Source organism: Oryctolagus cuniculus, chromosome 6 (assembly GCF_051225735.1).
Source record: "Oryctolagus cuniculus isolate XC-2025 breed Fujian yellow rabbit chromosome 6, ASM5122573v1, whole genome shotgun sequence".
Taxonomy (NCBI): Eukaryota; Metazoa; Chordata; class Mammalia; order Lagomorpha; family Leporidae; genus Oryctolagus; species Oryctolagus cuniculus.
Window position 1 is genome coordinate 132,611,952 of NC_142872.1, and position 18,876 is coordinate 132,630,827.

At 40.2% G+C, this 18,876-nt stretch overlaps 1 long non-coding RNA gene across 1 annotated transcript; it reads left to right on the forward strand.

Annotated features, from left to right (window-relative positions):
• Positions 1 to 5,904: 5,904 nt before the first annotated feature.
• On the forward strand, positions 5,905 to 14,914 carry LOC149126304 (uncharacterized). Its single transcript, XR_016235862.1, has 3 exons — positions 5,905 to 6,179; positions 8,337 to 8,399; positions 14,438 to 14,914. It is a non-coding gene; the product is annotated as an uncharacterized LOC149126304 (long non-coding RNA).
• The last annotated feature ends 3,962 nt before the right edge of the window (positions 14,915 to 18,876 follow it).

The window sequence follows — 18,876 nt, forward strand, 5'->3', positions numbered from 1 at the left end:
AAGTCCCTATATCTATAGGCAGCAAGCTGGAGAGCCAATGGTTTATCTTCAAGTTCAAAAGCCTGTAAGGTTCAGAACCAAGCAGAACCTATGCAACAATTTATGTATCCCTGGCCCAATCAAATTGACAGATCACATCATGGCTAGAGGGGAAGCCAACTGCAATTTATAATCTTTCTCATTTTATATTAGATTATGTCATACCTAAGCAAGCAATTTTCCATCTGAAGAAGAAATGGAGTTATGCAAAATAATATACTTGGTACCTATGATATAGACACATTTTGAATAACTAGATAGTTGATATGAGTATCTGATTCCTTGTTTTATAGTCATTCACTGAAAGTGTTACTATTTTTTAGGGAGTGCTTTAGAACTATTTAAATATATTTTAAATTTATTTGACAAGTAGAGTTATAGACAGTGAGACAGAGAGATAGGTCTTCCTTCCGTTGGTACACCCCCCAAATGGCCGTTATGGCTGGTTGCTGTACTAATCCAAAGCCAGGAGCCAGGTGTTTCCTCCTGGTCTCCCATGTAGGTGCAGGGCTCATGGACCTGGGCCATCCTCTATTGCCCTCCCAGTCCACAGCAGCAGAGAACTGGACTGGAAGAGGAGCAGCCGGGACAGAATCCAGTACCCCAACTGGGACTAGAACCCGGAGTGCCAGCACTGCAGGCAGAGGATTAGCCAAGTGAGCCACAGTGCCGGCCCCTATATTTATTTATTTATTTATTTATTTATTTATTTATTTATTTTTATTTATTGACAGGTATAATTGCAAACAGTGAGAGATAGAGAAAGAAAGGTCTTCCTTCCATTGGTTCACTCCTCAAATGGCTGCCACAGTCGGTGCTGTGCCAATCCGAAGCCAGGAGCCAGGCGCTCCCCCCGACCCCCGGTCTCCCATGCGGGTGCAGGGCCTAATCACCTAGGCCATCCTCCACTGCCCTCCTGGGCCACAGCAGAGAGCTGGACTGGAAGAGGAGCAACCAGAACCAGAACCCGGCACCCACATGGGATGCCGGTGCCGCAGGTGGGCGGAGGATTAACCAAATGCGCCATGGTGCCAGCCCCGCATAGAACTGTATTTTAAAAATATGTTTCTACATAGCTTGAAATATTCAGATGCCAGTGCATAAACATGGGAAACTTGGGAGAAGTATATTTTTCAGGAAGTCACTGCAATCCTAAGTTTTGCAAGCCTAACAGGAGACAGTAGCGAGCCAGATATCTCTAGTTTCCATGATATATCACACTGAGGTCTAAATCTCCAGTTTCCATGAGATATCACTATGAGGTCCAAATATTTCTTTTCATCAACCTACTGAAGGCCAAAAACTTATTCTCATTGATAAAAGCTTTAGTTGAGGATCAATAAACATCCCATCTCCTTCTTCAACAACTATAGACTTAGTGTGCACCTGAGGTAGTATCAAAAGCATTCTTTACTATGTCTTTCTAGGGACTCAGAATGATAATCTAGGCTCAGCTCAGGGATGGAAAGTACACCCATATCAGACATCTCTCTCTAAATTTCCCATCTTGTCAGATACATTGATTGACCCTTGTTAATAGAATGGGAAGCAGAATTTCCTGATGGGAGGCAAGTATATGGAATATTCAAGAGCTAGTAAATTTGTAAGAGTATTTGCAAACAACCTTGCCTATCCTGCTGTTGATAGAATAGTACGCATTTTGGAATATCTTCATAGGACCAAACAAGGAATGGTTAGGTACAAATGAGGATTGGAAGTCTGGGCAGGATATGGTTTCATTCTATAAAAATTCCAGTTTCTTGGCACTGGCTTCAGTGCTGGGGAGGAATCCATTTAGTCCATCATGTCACAGCTTTCTTTTAACTTGACAGAACCTCTATTGTACCAGGAAGATAAAACCCAAGAGGGATTTATTTGGATTTAGGCTTTGGGGTGGGAACTGGGCTAAATTGTATTCCCAGCTCATGTTCTACATATCACATTCTTAAGCCAAATGAAAAACACCCATCCCTTCAAGGTTAACATACACTGGGTTTACTTCACTCGGTGAGATTGGATTTTTGAACAAGGAGCATGTCTCTAGGGCCCAATTATGGCTGAATATTGATTCATTTTAAGTTGAAGGAGAAATCTCTGTAGTGTGAGAATGTTCAGTGAGACCACCAGCACTTTTATCAGAAATGCAGGTCTTGCTTGGTTGGTTGGTTGGTTTTTGTGGGATGGGTACCTTGTTCCTTAGGAATTTTCTCCTTGGAGATTATACAAGAGTTGAATAGTTTTCTTCCCTTTATAAAATGCTTTCAAGGAGCGGAGTTTTATTTCTCAAGCCAGGTAAATTCCAGTGATATTTACCTGACCCTCATTGGCATCAGATGTTCATGTTAATTCAATTTAGTTTAAGCTCTAGCAATTTTCTAAATGAAAGGAATTTCTTCTGTAGATTTCCACATAGTGTATAGTTTTATTTACATAATTAAAAGTTTAGTTATAAAATTCTGTCTTTTTTCTTATTCATAATTTTTTCAATGTATTATATTTATAAATTATCTTCATGAACACTTGAAATTTGTGATGGTCTCCTTTTTTGAAGAGTTTCACATCACTAAATTCCACACTACTGACATAGGCTTTAATTCATGTTTGTGCCTCACTTAATGCAATATTCAAAACAATACTCTCTTCAGCTTTCATTTGATGTAACATTGTGACCATTGTGAAAACACAGTTTATGCTGCCCTTCTAATATTTGTACCTTCTCACTGTATTAAAGATAGGCATAGAAAATATAGTAAACATTTTTCCATTTAAAGTGTACATATAAGACAACCGCTAATGGTACTTAAGGAATTTTCACAGCATGGTTTCTTTCTGGGAATTATGAAGTTACTTTTGGGATTTGGACAAGTTACTAAGAATTCTGAGAATCTGGATTCTAAAAGTAGTTGTACCAGTTCAGAGGTTGAGTGGTTTGGCCAGTGAAAGGGCAATGTTAGGACAAATAGCCATTCGTCACACTGCCATAGAAACCCTTCTTTCTCCCATAATATGGCTGCTTTCCCACCATCCAGTCTTATTCTTCCTCCTCAACAAACATCTGCAATAGAGGCCTGTTTGGCAAGGACTTTCTGAGTGTTGGTAACATTTCTCTTGACTTCTAGAAGGATGGTCGCATTTATTTAGTAGCTCACTACAATTTCTTTTTTTTCCTAGGGGATGATGTTGCCTTATCAGCTTTATCAGCTGCCCAACTTGTCTGCAGCCATTCTTGAATTATGTTTATATTAATCACAACATTTATCAAGTGGGATGCTTTTGATTGTGAAAGTTATAATTAACTTGGGAGACAGGTATAAAGTAAATTGCCCAGGCAGGCTACGATGGAAGCTCATGCCAGCTATAATGCTGGGGAGGTGGTTTCTTCCAGGGGATCTCCAGTGAAACAGAGTCACAGGAAAGAGATTTGCAGTGTCTTAAGGTAAGCTAGGTGATGAGTCAGTGCTATGTATGACCCATAAATCACAGACCACCAGAACCAACACATGAAAGAAGCACCAGATTGTCTGATCACTCATCCAAGCTTGCTATAAGTAAACTTTGATATGCCCAGTTTGACTACTCACAAATCATTTTTAAAATGTGCTGAAAGCTGAGAAAATGATCTCCAGAAGCATGGGGACACACATCAAAATTTGCATGCAATTCCAGGGCAATCCCATTATAATGTAGCCACCTATGAAAATATGGATACTAAATTTACAAATTTTGCCATAAGCCATACAAGGAACTTTTATTACTTCTTTCTCTCGAGTGTTACAATATGCTTGGGAAGATATAACTTGTAGAATGCACTGAAATTGACATGATCAAAGTGATTTAGGATTAGGCAATATCCAAAACATGAGTGAACCTAACTTCTAAGTGTTTACCTTAAGTTGACTCTGTGAATGTGTGTCACTGGCTGTTCTATCAGAGAGGACAAGGGAACTCACCTGATCCGGTGTCATCAGTGCCCTGATTCCAAGAAGTTCATTCCACCAGAGCATTTGTTCATGGCAACCACAACCTGGTAACTGTCTGTAGCTACAGTTAATGTGAGATTTAATTTTTTTAAAAAAGGTTTATTTAATTACTTGAAATGGAGACAGAGAGTGAGGGTGGGGTGAGGGGGAAGTCTGCTGGTTTACTCCCCAAATAGCCACAATGGTGATGGCTGGGCCAGGCTGAAAGCAGGAATCTGGAACTCCATCCAGTTCTTCTACATGGAGAGCAGGGGCTCAGGTACTTGGGCCATGTTCCACTGCTGTCCCAGGCACATTAGCAGGTATCTAGATCTGAAGTGGAGCAGCCAGATCTTGAAAAGGCACTCCTGTACTGGATGTCAGTGTTGCAGGTGGCAGCTTAACATGCTGAGGCACAATGATGGCCTCAATGTGAGATTTCACAAGGAACACAGAGTAATTGAAAATATCCTACTGGGGCTGGCACCGTGGCTCACTTGGCTGATCCTCCGCCTGCGGTGCCAGCATCCCATATGGGCGCTGGGTTCTAGTCCCGGCTGCCCCTCTTCCAGTCCAGCTCTCTGCTGTGGCCTGGGAAGGCAGTGGAGGATGGCCCAAGTGCTTAGGCTCTTGCACCCTCATGGGAGACCAGGAGGAAGCACCTGGCTCCTGGCTTAGGATCAGCACAGCGCACCGGCCATGGCAGCCATTTGCGGGGTGAACCAACAGAAGGAAGACCTTTCTCTCTGTCTCTCTGTCTCTCTCTCTCTCTAACTCTACCTGTCAAATAAAAAAAAAGAAAATAACCTACTGAGTACATACAAGTCTACTTCAAAATGTGAAAAAATGACATTAAAATGTTTATTTTGTGCAAAAAGATGAAATCCATGCATAATTTTTTTCAGAATACAGGTTTCACATGAGCTTTTTGAAGAAGTCTCCTACCGTACACCAGACATGAGTGTTGTGACTTTCTATCTCAGTAGTCTTGGACATAATTTGGGAAGAAATGTGTTATTTTAAATAATACTTATATTTCCAATTTACATATGAGGAAATTGAAACTATGAGAGGCACAGGGTCTCCCGGACAGCATAATGTCATCTCAGGGTGTTCAGTAATGAAATTTGGGCTCTTAAACTGCACAGTCTAGGCCTGTGAGAACAGTGAGTACTGCGATTACTTCCGTTAACATTTTAGGATTGCCATATTGAAAACAAGCAGGAAAAGACAACAGAGGGTGAGGAAGAAAAGAACTTGCCCATGGCAGGACACAACTTATCTCATGTGCCATTTTGGAGCTTCCTTGGAGAAAATAGACAAATGCTTTCACAAAGTGGCAGGGCGGTTGTGATAAAGCGGGGCAGGGGGAAGAAAATGAAGATTTGACAGAAAGCTCAGTAAGAAAGTAGCTTTGTGATTGGGCCTAAGGAGACCTGGATCTCTATTAACTTTTGTTTCAATCCCTCCTCACAGCTTTTCTTATTCTTTCAAGTCTCTTCTTCAGGGCAGGTGTGGAGCCTTGTGGTGGGTTGGCTGTGTTCTGCATCAGAACGTCTGGATTTGGCACCTGTATCCAGGTTCAATGTCTGGCTCTGGCTCCAGTTAGATCCTGATTCTAGTTTCCTGCTAAAACACACCCTGGGAGGCGGCAGTGATGGTTCAAGGAATTGGTTCCTGCCATCCGTGTGGAAGACTTGCATGGGGTTACTGGCGCCCAGGCCAGCCCTGGCTGTCGTGGGCATTTAGGGAGTGAACCAGGAGATGGGAGCTCACACTCACATGTAGTGAAAGGAATAAGCAGTGCATGGGAATGAAAAACACCTAATTACTGTGTAGCAGAGCCAAGTGATGGTGAAGAGATGTTCGTGGGCTTTGAGTTCTACCGTCTTCAGCTGAAGTCCTTGAGGGCCAGTCTCAGAGAGGGGGCATCACTAGAGACTCTCCCAGCAGCTGGGGATCTGGGTGGGCATTGAAGAATCCACTAAAACCCCAATTCTCAGATTGACTGCATGCTGGGATCATCTGGGGACCTTTGCAAACTCCCAAAGCCTGGCCTGGCCAATGAAATCCCAGTTTTTGAGAGTGAGGCCTGTGGCTCAAGCTCTTAAGATGCTCCCAAGTGACTTCAATGAGCAGCCGCCCCCTCGAAGAAAAGCCGTGTTTCAGTCCTCTCTCCAGGTATGCAGGTATTTTTAAAAATCTTATGGTAGGATTTTATATTGCCCTTTACGAAGCCCTTTGTAAGAAAGTAATGTACTTCTTCCTGTAATTTATTCTTATTGTTAGATACAGTTTCATTTCCTGTTTGTTGAGAGTGTAGAAAAATGAGTTTTTTTTTTTTTTTTTTTTTTTTTTATAATAAAGCTACCTATTGTCTACTGCTGTGAAGGCATTTTCTTGATTCTCAGGAATTACCTATGTTCTCTTTGGTGGTTTCTAAAGTGTGTGAACAGTGATTGTTTAGTTTCTTCCTTTTCAATAACTCTAAAATTTTGCTTTTTTCTCTTGCTTTGATAGCTCAGACTTTTGGAGCATGTCAATTAAAAGTGATATGCCAGGCATTAGCCATTTGTGAATTTAAAGGGGATGCTTTTCATGGTTCACTCTGAAGTATGCTATTTGCTGAAACGTTTATGCTCCTTATAAGGTTGACGAAATCCTCATCTCTTGATTTTTTTTATAAAAAAATTAGCATTCATTGGTATAGAATTGTACTGAACGCATCTCAGCCTCTGCAATTATCCATGTGTTTCAAATCTGCTAGTGCAGTGAATAACATTTTCTGTTGAATAAATCTTTCATGGAATAAATCTAACATACATAACCTATTTTTGTTCAATTCTGTTTGTGAGTGGGTTTAGACTCACTGACTTTTCTGTAACCCTCGTGGTGAAGTTATACTATCCTAAAAAAACCATGCTCTCAGCATGTTTCTCCTCCTTTCTCTGGAAGAAGCTTGTGAAGTTTGTCTTTTCCTTCACTGTTTATTTAATGTAATTCATCTCTAATATAGTCTGAGATGCTTTGAGTTACCTGAGTAGATTTTTCAGCCACTAAAATGATTTCTTTAATGGCATAAGGAATATTTATATTCCCTATTTGTTCTACAGGGACTTATACTAATTACATATTTGTAGGAAATTGTCAGTTTGATTCAGGACATTAAACACACTGGCAGAATAATTCATGGTCATAGTATTATATATATTTCATTCCAGATTAAAAAGTCTTCCAGAAAAACGCATAAATCGATATCTTATTTGTTAAAATCTATAGGCATATTCATGTTCCAATGCTTAATTCAGAAATGGTATTTGAATTTGAGTAATGCACTTTTGTAAACAAGCCCAGGCGACTCTAATGAATGATGTGTTAGGCATATTTGAGAGAGCTGTGCTTAGCTTCTATTCTGTCTTGATTAGTTCTAACTACTCACTTATGAAGAGCCTGACTTTACTCTCACACTGGTCAGTTTTTCATTGCCGTTGTGGTTAACGATAAAAAAATCAAACCGTGTACAAAAGAAGGACGCTCAAGATGTATAACCAAGTGGTACACTAACTGGTTAGCTTCACACATTCATTTATCAACCAAATATTTGCTAACTGCACAGTGTGTGTTGGATGTGGTCTTACACAGTGCCACATTACCAGGCTCTGCCATTCTGCTGGCCTCATGTGCAGAGTGCCCTTATAAATTAAGACTTGCTATTTCTAGAAACCTAAGACAAACAGTGAAATATTCAGAAGGGCCAAGATCAGCGTTTGGAACAAAACGCTGGTTTGAACTGTTGATAGAAACTAAAACATCGGCTTCCTCTCTTCTTTTCAAACTAAGTCCTTGCGACAAGAATGTGTTTAGGCAGGTTTCTCTCCTGGTGCTATTGTGAATGTTAGATTGATGTTACCCAGTGAGGGCATCTTTGTTTCATGCCATTTTAAATTGCTGGTAGAAGGTGAGTGGCATAGTTATTTCTTTAGCCATGTTATTCTTTTATTTGATCACTGTCATTTCCAATATATTCTAAGAGACACTTGGTTCCTTAGTTATTTCTGCTCATAGAAGGCAAAACATGCTTTTTGGTTTCTGAGTATTGATAGCTATAATGAATTGCCAAAATCTGAGTCAATAGCCAACTGAATGAGAACTATCCTACAATTTTCAATGTTAACAACTGGCATATTTTTCTAGGGGACAATATTTTATATTCTTACTGTCTTTACATAGAATATAAATGTCCATCTCTATTAGTATAAATAGAATATATGAATATGCTTCAAAATCAGTTTCTGTTTCAATGCTCATTTTAACTTGCCTTTAATAATCTTTTCATAGGATTTCAAAAAGTCTTCATCCATTGTGAAGTTTTCAAGATCAAGCCCACTCCAACACAACTAGGTGATTTATTTTTAAAGATTTATTTATCTATTTGAAAGGCAGAGTTAGAGGGGAAGGGAAATCTTCCCCCCATTACAGAAGTGGAGTAGCAGGGACTCAAATGGCACCCATATGGGATGGTGGCATCGCAGGTGGCAGCTTTACCCTGCTATGCCACAATGCCTGCCACATCTAGGTAATCTTGTAAGCTATCTTCAGAAGGTGAGACACCTAAGCAATAATTTGTTTGGGAAGGAACTTTGTGAAGTTTATAAAAAAAAAAAAAAAAACCCCAAGGAGGGGCTGGTTCTGTGGTGCAGCGGGTTAAGGCCCTAGCCTGAAGCACCGGCATCCCATATGGGCGCTGGTTTGAGACCTGGCTGCTCCACTTTGGGTTCAGCTCTCTGCTATGGCCTGGGAAAGCAGTAGAAGATGGCCCAAGTCCTTGGGGTACTCCACCTATGTGGGAGACCTAGAAGAAACTCCTGGCTCTTGGCTTCAGATCGGCACAGCTCTGGCTTTTGTGGCTGATTAGGGAGTGAACTATCTGGTGGAAGACCTCTATCTCTCTGCTTCTCTTCTGTGTAACTCTGACTTTCAAGTAAAATAAATCTTTAAAAAAAAAAAAACCAAGAAAGTTTATTCACAGTGAAAAAAAAATTGTATATAATAAATACTAGCTACTGAAAATACAGCATTGAGTAAGGTTAGTGCCCTCTTGGAATTACATTATATTGGTGGACTTCTGGGCAGTTTCACAGTGGAGAGAGAAGACATGTGGTGGATGTAGTACAGGTGCTCCTTCATCATGGAGGTGCAGAGAACACAGACTTGGAGTTTCAATGATGACTTCATGTAATTAATTACCTCTATGACAAGACCTGAGTAACAACATTGTGTGAGGCGAAAAGCTTTCCGGGTCTTAGGCTGGAGTTGGGAGTCCTAAAACGCAGGAAAAATAAACAAAGGTGGACTGGGCTGGAGGAATTTAATATCCACTAACTGGAATGCTGAGCTTCTGGATGAATTGAAGCAGGTTCAGAACTCAGGCTGTCCCTCTGTGTGTTGTGTCATTTCCTTTTTTTTTTTTTTTTTTTTTTTTTTTTTTAATTTATTTTTTATTTTTGACAGGCAGAGTGGACAGTGAGAGAGAGAGACAGAGAGAGAAAGGTCTTCCTTTGCCGTTGGTTCACCCTCCAATGGCCGCCGCTGCAGCCGGCGCAACGCGCTGATCCGATGGCAGGAGCCAGGATCCAGGTGCTTTTCCTGGTCTCCCATGGGGTGCAGGGCCCAAGCACCTGGGCCATCCTCCACTGCACTCCCTGGCCATAGCAGAGAGCTGGCCTGGAAGAGGGGCAACCGGGACAGAATCCGGCGCCCCGACCGGGACTAGAACCTGGTGTGCCGGCGCCGCAAGGTGGAGGATTAGCCTATTGAGCCACGGCGCCGGCCTTCATTTCCTTTTTATATCCTGTGATCCTTGCTATATGTGCAGAGAAATTGAATACCACACGTTACAGTTCTTTCTACTTAACTGTAAATTAATAACACTATCCAAAGGAGGTATTTGGAGAACAACGTTGGTTATTAGCAGTCTGTCTAGTAAAAGGTCACCAAATTTAGTATAAGGAATATTCCTTTCAGACTCTGGCTATAAGTTAAAAGAAATTATGCAAAGTAATGTCAGCTAAAATGAAAGTTATTAGAAATACATTAATGTCCTCGTTGGTACTCAAAGTTTGAATGTGAGTTTGGACCTCATTGAACAGGGCCCTATCCCCCTGTCTCCTCTTCTCTTCTGTCTGTGTAATTATATCATTCCATCCCTATGTTTGTGATAAGCTTCTCCATTCCACACAAGTCACAGATGCAGCTCCAGAGTTAAACATGGTGCAGCTCTGTTGTCAGAAGTTTTCTTTGTGTAAATCCCAAAAAAACCTCAAAATGGGACCCATTGGCTCAGATGGCATCAGATGTGCACCCCTGGATCAGTCAGTGGTGTCCCCTGTGAATCTCAGCTCCTATTTATTATTGCTATATTTGAGTCTTGTCCCCAATCTTAAACCAACCAACTGTATTTTTTTTAAAAAATTATTCACTCAAAGAGTGACAGAGTAAGAGACAGATCTTCCTTCTGCTGGTTTACTCCCCAAATGGCCACAACAACCAGGGCTAGGCCAGGCTCAAAGCGGGAAGCAGGAACGACATTTCCACCTTCCATGTGGGTTGCAGAGCCCCAAGCACTTAGGTCATGTTCCCCTGCCTTCCCAGCCTCATCAGCAGGAAATTAGACTGGAAGCAGAGTACCAGCACTCCAATATGAGATCCTGGCTTAAACTGTTGTGCCTCTGCCTGCCCTCTTGAACCAACCAACTGTAGTCAGGAGTACAAACTTGTATTTAATACTTGCAAGTTCTTACAGGAGCCCTATAAATGAAGTGGAGGGCGGGGGATTTCCCACACCCACCCCATTCCACCCTCTGCCAAATGCTAGGCCATCAAAATGCCAAGTTAGAGGGAGAGTCGTTTATTTTCTCTGAGCCTTGATTTTCTTCCCATTAAGAGTATGAATTGGCTGTTGCTATGAATATGAATCAAAGGAGATATTTTTAAAGTTTTAAATGTTAAAGTTCTATACAATTAGACAGTGTTGATTGAGTTATTAAACTGGGGTCACTGAAGTAGGTGTAGCCTCTGACAAGCTTTATTCTATGAAAGTAGAATGGTTTTCTTTTATTTTCTTTGGTTCTAGACTAATAAAACAAAAGGGAAATATTTGCCATTTTGGTGTGTTAATATGTACCAAGTGTTATGATAATGGTTTTGCACTTAATAGTTTCTTTATTCTTCACCATAGTTGTGTAAAGCAGATCTTCATACCAACAAGCTATAAGATGAACGGGTTAAAAATACTAAGTTCCTATAGTACATTCGTGTCAGAATATTTAAGTTCAAGTGTGAATGACTGCAGAAGTAAAAAATAGATAGCAGCTATTTTAAGGAGTTATTTTCACTTTCATTGTTTGAATATTTTATAACTTTATTCACTTGTATAATTATAATATTAACTAGTATTTATAAAACTATTAAAATAACCTTATATTGCATATCTACTTGATGATCTGGTGATTTTGTTTAAACTTCTTTTATGAAAGAATGAGAGTTTTTTACTGTTCCATTTATCAAGAGCTCCTCTACTGCCTGTCTGGAAACATTCAAATTTCAATTCTGAATGGGAAGCTCAGTGGTTATAAGCAGCTTCAAGAAGAGAAGCATAAATAATCACGATATGTTCAGAGACAGCTTATGTGGAAGTTTCCAGGCACATTTTCAACAGTTAGCCACCATTTCTAATCTTCATAGTGGAAAGCATCATTAATGAGTAATTATTAAAATTTCTGAATTATGACCCAGCTGAACAGAGTACACCTTCTTTTGTAATCTGTATCATAAAGGGGATACTGGGTCCATCTGAGCATAAAAGATTAGTGTGGTGGAATTGTTTTGTAAAGATAAATGTTAGAGCCTTCTAATCGTATTTGTGTGATATCTACAGGGAGTTAGTCTAACCCAGACCTTACTGAATGGAAGTCAGGTTGCTGACAAGGGTGTGTTTCTTTAGGAGGTTCTGTGAGTACTGGTTTCCTTGCTCTGATGTCTGGGCCGGTTCATTTCCTCTGGTTGTAGGGCTGAGGGGCTGTGGGGAGCAACTTGGACTAGACTAAGTTACTCGAATTAAGACTTATTCTATGCATCTGCTCTCCCACAATATGGCGCTGGGAGAGGAGTAAACAGCTTCTATGCAGCTGCCTCTCGCCAACTTGAGTGATGACCTGCAGGAGCTGATCCTGCTTCTGATTGGAGGAGAGCAGCGTACTCGGCATGTGGGTAGCAGAGTTGGGATTGGTGGAAGAGGACTATAAAGGAGGAGAGAGACAACATGCACCAGGAACATCTGAGCAGCCCCCGAGAGAGCCGGCTGGCGGTGTGCCACTCCCCCGCGGAAGTGGGGAAAGTGGCAGGGGGCACCGCCCTTCCACGGAGGTGGAAGGATCGGCAGCCAACCCGGGAAGAACCAGCAGCAAACCTGGGAAGGGCCGAGCAGACAAAAGAACAGCGCAGGGTCCTGTGTTGTTCCTCCGTGAAGAGGGGGAGCGACAACGGGCCTTTTTGCTTGTGGCCTGCCGCTGAGGGCCATTCTCAGCTTCTGGAGGTCACCTGCATTGTTTGACTTCTGGCTCTTTCGCCTTCCAGGGTAGCTTTGGCAGGTGATAGTCCTTTTTCTATTTCTGCATCAGCCACCCTATGTCTCTTACCATAGCTGAGAAAGGCTCTCTGTTTCTAAGAGCTCGTGTGACTAGATTAGGCCCATTTTGACAAGCCAGCATAATCTTTACATCCCAAACTCTAGAGCCTTAATCACATCTGCAAATTCCCTTTTTGTTCCATCAACTAACACTCACAGGTTCTGGGACCTAGCACATAAACATTTTGAGGTCCTGTTGTGCCCATCATAACTCTCTCTTGAGATTCTGTGACTCTTTGAATATTGTGTTTGCTGTTTTTCTGGGAGTAAAATGCTTTCAGTTTCATTGTATATTTTTTAAACTCTTCTTGTAAATTGAACTCTTATTCTCAATTTATATTAAGTATGCAAAGAAGAGTTAAGTCCAGCAGTTGGTCAGTGCAGTGAGAATAACTATCATCTTTGTTTAGTATCAAAATGACTAACGGTCTGATTTCCCATATGTGAGGGAATGCCATACAAATAATACAGTTCTCAAGCAAAAGGCAATGTTCTGAAGATTCCAAATCACCTTTTCTCCCCTTCCCTCTTTACTCCTGAGGAAGAGAAGATGGTATTAAAAGATAAAATAGTGACATTTAAAGTTAAGATACAGGATACTTTACATACAAGGATACATCAAAAAATTTCAGGAATTAGGATTAACCTCTGAGCTTATTTTGGTGCAAAAACAATTTTTAAATTGATACATGATTTTTTCATATTATACATTTTCCATGTATTATGATAGAAATTTGACACCATAATAAGTTCATTTTTAGTTGCATTTTCCTATCAACTGTTTGAATTGCCCTTTTGTATGTTTCCAAGTCTTGTGTAAGAAACCTGTTTCCTTTGAAATACAAAATTGTTTTTGTCAGCTCATGATTGAGGTGAGCTGTTGCAGAAAAATATGGTCAATAGCACTTTAATCATTGGTCTAAGAATATTTATATTCTATTTTTGTTTGTATATGTGTTTTTTCAATGTAATGATCATATCTAATTCACCTTCTAAACCAGGAATTATAATATTGCCATTAACTCTGCTTCTGCATCTCACAAGTTGTTTCTTTGCTACCCTCTGTTACATGATATGCTGAATTGTATGTTTATTATCTCTGAATTAAAAAATTCACACATGTGTACCAGGGTACTTCAAAAAGTCTGTGGGAAATAGAATTAAAAGATAAGTTTATTTTGGTGCCAAAAACTTTTGAAAATCCATGCATAGGTTCTTCCTTTTCCAGAAGCTTTTTGAATACCCTTCATATGATAAGTTTTCTGTTTTTACTTTTTTGTAATTTTGTAAAAGGTGTATTTGTGACATCACCATTTTAAACATTTTTTCCTCTCACTACTTTTTTTTCCTTAAAGATTTATTTTTAAAGACAGAGCTAGAGAGGTAGAGACAAAGAGGTCTTCCATCCATTGATTCACTCCCGAAATGGCTAAAACGACTGGAGCTGAGCCAATCTGAAGTCAGGAGGCAGGAGTTTCTTCCAGGCCCCCCATGTGGGTGCAGGGGTCCAAGGACCTGGGCCACTTCTGCTTTCCCAGGCCGTAGCAGAGAGCTGGATCGACAGAGGAGCACCCGGGATTAGAACAGGCACCCATCTGGCACCCATATGGGACGCTGGTGCTGCAGGCCAAGGCTTTAACCCCTGACTACTTCTAAACTCATTGTTTCACTTGCAGACATGATTCATTCATTTTCCTCCTATGTTGGATATACCTGTTAATATAATTTAACTCATTCTTTCTACTAATGACAGCTATTGGTGTTCATTCCAAGAATGGCTATGAAAGATGCTGCCTGAGAGTGGAGCCACAGACACTAGGAAGATACCAGCTACTAAGAGGGAGTGCGCCAGTACTTCAGCCACCACTGGATGCTCCCAGCATGTGCATTAGCAGGAAGTAGGATTGGAAGCAGAGGATCTGGGACTTGAACCAGGCACACCAATATGGTTTATATGTGTTCCAAGAGGCACCTTAATGACTGAGCAAAATGCCTGCCTTAAAAACAAAAAACCTTTGGGACTGGCTTAATTCACTCAGCATGATGTTTTCCAGATTCCTCTATCTTGTTGCAAATGACCGGGTTTCGTTGTTTTTGACTGCTGTATAGTATTCTATAGAGTACATATCCCATAATTTCTTTATCCAGTGTACTGTTGATGGGCATTTGGGTTGGTTCCAGGTCTTAGCTATTGTGAATTGAGCTGCAATAAACATTCATGTGCAGACAGCTTGTTTGTTTGCCAATTTCATTTCCTTTGGGCAAATTCCAAGGAGTGGGATGGCTGGGTTGAATGGTAGGGTTATCTTCAGGTTTCTGAGGAATCTCCAGACTGACTTCCAGAGTGGCTTAATCAGTTTGCATTCCCACCAACAGTGGGTTAGTGTCCCTTTTTCCCCACATCCTCTCCAGCATCGATTGTTGGTAGATTTCTGAATGTGAGCCATTCTCACTGGGGTGAGGTGAAACCTCATTGTGGTTTTGATTTGCATTTCCCTGATTGCTAGTGACCTTGAACATTTTTTCATGTGTCTGTTGGCCATTTGGATTTCCTCTTTTGAACAATGTCTATTGAGGTCCTTGGCCCATCTCTTAAGTGGGTTGTTTGTTTTGATGTTGTGGAGTTTCTTGATTTCTTTGCAGATTCTGGTTATCAACCCTTTATCTGTTGCATAGTTTGCAAATATTTTTTCCCATTCTTTCGGTTGCCTCTTCACTTTCCTGTTTATTTTGCAGTACAGAAACTTCTCAATTTGATGCAATCCCAATAGTTAATTTTGGCTTTGACTGCATGTGCTTCTGGGGTATTTTACAAGAAGTCTTTGCCAGTACCTATATCTTGCAGGGTTTCTCCAATGCTCTCTAATAATTTGATGGTGTCGGGTGGTAGATTTAAGTCTTTAATCCATGTTGAGTGAATTTTTGTGTAAGGTGAAAGGTAGGGGTCTTACTTCGTGCTTCTGCACGTGGAAATCCAATTTTCCCAGCACCACTTATTGAATAGACTGTTCTTGCTCCAGGGATTGGTTTTGGATCCTTGATCAAATATAAGTTGGCTGTAGATATTTGGATTGATTTCTGATGTTACCATTCTGTTCCATTGGTCTATCCATCTGTTTCTGTACCAGTACCATGCTGTTTTGATTACAATTGCCCTGTGGTATGTCCTGAAATCTGGTATTGTGATGGCTCCGGCTTTGTTTTTGTTGTACAAGATTGCTTTAGCTATTCGAGGTCTCCTGTGTCCTCATATGAATTTCAGCATTATTTTCCAGGTCTGAGAAGAAGGTATTCGGTATTTTGATTGGTATTGCATTGAATCTGTAAATTGCTTTTGGGAGAATGGACATTTTGATGATATTGATTCTTCCAATCCATGAGCATGGAAGATTTTTCCATTTTTTGGTATCCTCTTCTAACTCAAAAGGCTTCCATAGCCTTGGCAACTCATGACTAGAGCCTAGGGAGATTACTGACGCCATAAACAAGAGTGTCAATTTGTTAAGTCAACTACAGGAGTCACTGTGTACTTACTTCTCATCTGTCCTTAGTGTGTTGTCCAATGTGAAGTAATGCTAAAACTAGTCCTGAAACAGTATTTTACACTTTGTGTTTCTGTGTGGGTGCAAACTGATGAAATCTTTACGTAATATATACTGAATTGATCTTCTGTATATAAAGATAATTTAAAATGAATTTTGATATGAATGGAATGGGAGAAGAAGCGGGAGATGGGAGGGGTGTGAGTGGGAGGGATATTATGGGGGGGTATCCATTGTAATCCAATAACTGTACTTTGAACATTTATATTTACTAAATAAAAAAGACACAAAAGAAAAATCTATTATTAGATTTGTATATTTGTAATAAAACTGTTACTGCAGTCAAAAAAAAAAAAAAACCGCAGAAATCAAAAAACAAAACAAGCAAACTTTTGGTTAATGGTGCCAGCATTCAGGGGCCGGCAGTATGGTGTAGTAGGTAAAGCCACCCCCTGCAGTGCTGGCATCCCATATGGGCGCTGGATTGAGTCCCAGCTGCTCCACTCCAATCCAGTTCTCGGGTATGGCCTGGGAAAGCAGTAGAAGATGGCCCAATCCCTTCGTCCCCCTACAGCCTTGTGGGAGACCTGGAAGGAACTAGTGGCTCCTGGCTTTGGCTCGGCACAGCTCCAGCTGCTTCAGCCACTTGGGGAATGAACCAGTGGATGAAGATCTCTCTCTCTCTCTGCCTCTGCCTCTCCTTTTCTCTCTGTGTAACTCTTTCAAGCAAAATAAAATAAATCTTTAAAAAAAATGGGGCCAGCATTCCAGCATTGTGGTACAGTGGTTAAACCAATGTCTGCAATGCTGGTATCCCAAATGGGAGCCAATTTAAGTTTCAGATGCTCCACTTCTGTTCCAGCTCCCTGCACCTGGAAAGGTAATGAGAAGATGATCCAGCTACTTGTGCCCCTATACCCACATGGAAGACCCAGATGGAGACCCAGGTTCCTGGCTTCAGCCTGGCCCATTCCTGGTCATTGTGGCCATCAGCAGATGCAAGGTCTGTCTGTCTGTCTCCTTCTCTCTTCGTCCCTCTCACTCTGTGTTTCATTCTTCCTTTCAAATAAATAAATTGTTTAAAAAAATTGGGCACAAAACAAAAGCCTTTTGGTTAGCATGTCACCTTTTGGCTATCTACTTGTAGATTTTTATGGGATAAAATGAAATATTCCAACATATTTATTCACTTTAAACTTGTGGGCAATTAACTTTGCTATTTCCTCTTAGTTGCTTTGTTTAGAAGTTACCAGCTTCTTTTAGGCCTTTAGTATATAATGTAATAATGTAAACTATAGTCACCCTATTGTATTATGGAGCAATAGAACTCATTACTTTTGTTAACTATGCTGTGGTTCCCATGATGCACCCTCCTTCTCTCTCCCATCTCCCACCTTTCCTAGCCTCTGGTAATCTCTGATCTATGCTGAGATACAATTTTTTGTTACTTCCACATATCAAAATATACAATATTTGTTCTGTGTTTGGCTTATTTTACATAGCATAATGATTAGGTAAAATTTTTATGTAGCATTCATGTTTCTGAAAATGTCAGGATTTCATTTCCTTTTATGGTTGTATAATACTCCTTTGTTTTTATATACAGAGTTTTCTATATCCAATATACCTAGGTTGTTTATGAAAAGTGGTACAAAGGAACATGAGAGTACAGGTAACTCATTGATATTCTGATTTTATTTCCATTGGATGTATACCCAGAAATGGCATAGCTGGCTGATGTTTTTAAACTTCCATATTCTTCTCCATAATGGCTGTACTAAGTTGCATTCCCACCAATAGTGTAGATGAATGCCCTTTTATCCACAACTTCACCAGCACTAATTTTCAAAAAATTATTTTTGATAATAGCCATTCTATCTTGAGTGAGATGATGTATCATTTTGGTTTTGATTTGTCTTTCTCTGGTGTTAATGACATTTAACAGTTTTTTTTTTTTCATGTTTCTGTTGGGCATTTCTTTTTTTGAGAAATATCTGTTCAGATCCTTTGCCTATTTCTTAACTGCATTGGTTGTTGGTTGTTATTCTGTTGAGTGCTTGAGTTGCTTACATATTCTGGGTATTACTCCTTTGTCAAATGAGTAGCCTGCAAATGTATCCACGTATTCTCAAGGTTTTCTCTTTGCCTTGTTCATTATTTCCTTTGCTATGGAGAAGCTTTTTGCTTTTATATAATCCCATTTATTCAGTTTTGCCTGTAGTGTTCTGAAATTCTGCCTATGCCAATGCTTCGAAGTATTTTTCCTTTATTGTCTCTTAGAAGTTTCATAGTTTTGGGTCTTACATTTAAATTTCTGATCCATTTCAAGTAGATTTTTTTTTTTTGGATAAGGTGAGAGGTAGGGACAAGTTTAAATCTTTGATACATGAATATCCAGTTTGCCCAGCCCATTTATTAAAGAGACTGTCCTTTTACCTGTGTATATTTTGGTATATTTGTCGAGATACATGAATTCATTTCTGGGATCTCTATTCTGTTCCATTGGTCTATGTCTGTTTTTATGCCAGTGTAATGCTATTTTGGTTATGGTAGCTCTGAAGATTTTCTACATTTTCATAGCTCAATTTTGGTAGGTTGTACGTGTCCAGAGATTTACCCTTTCTTCTAACTTTTCCGGTTTTTTGGCATG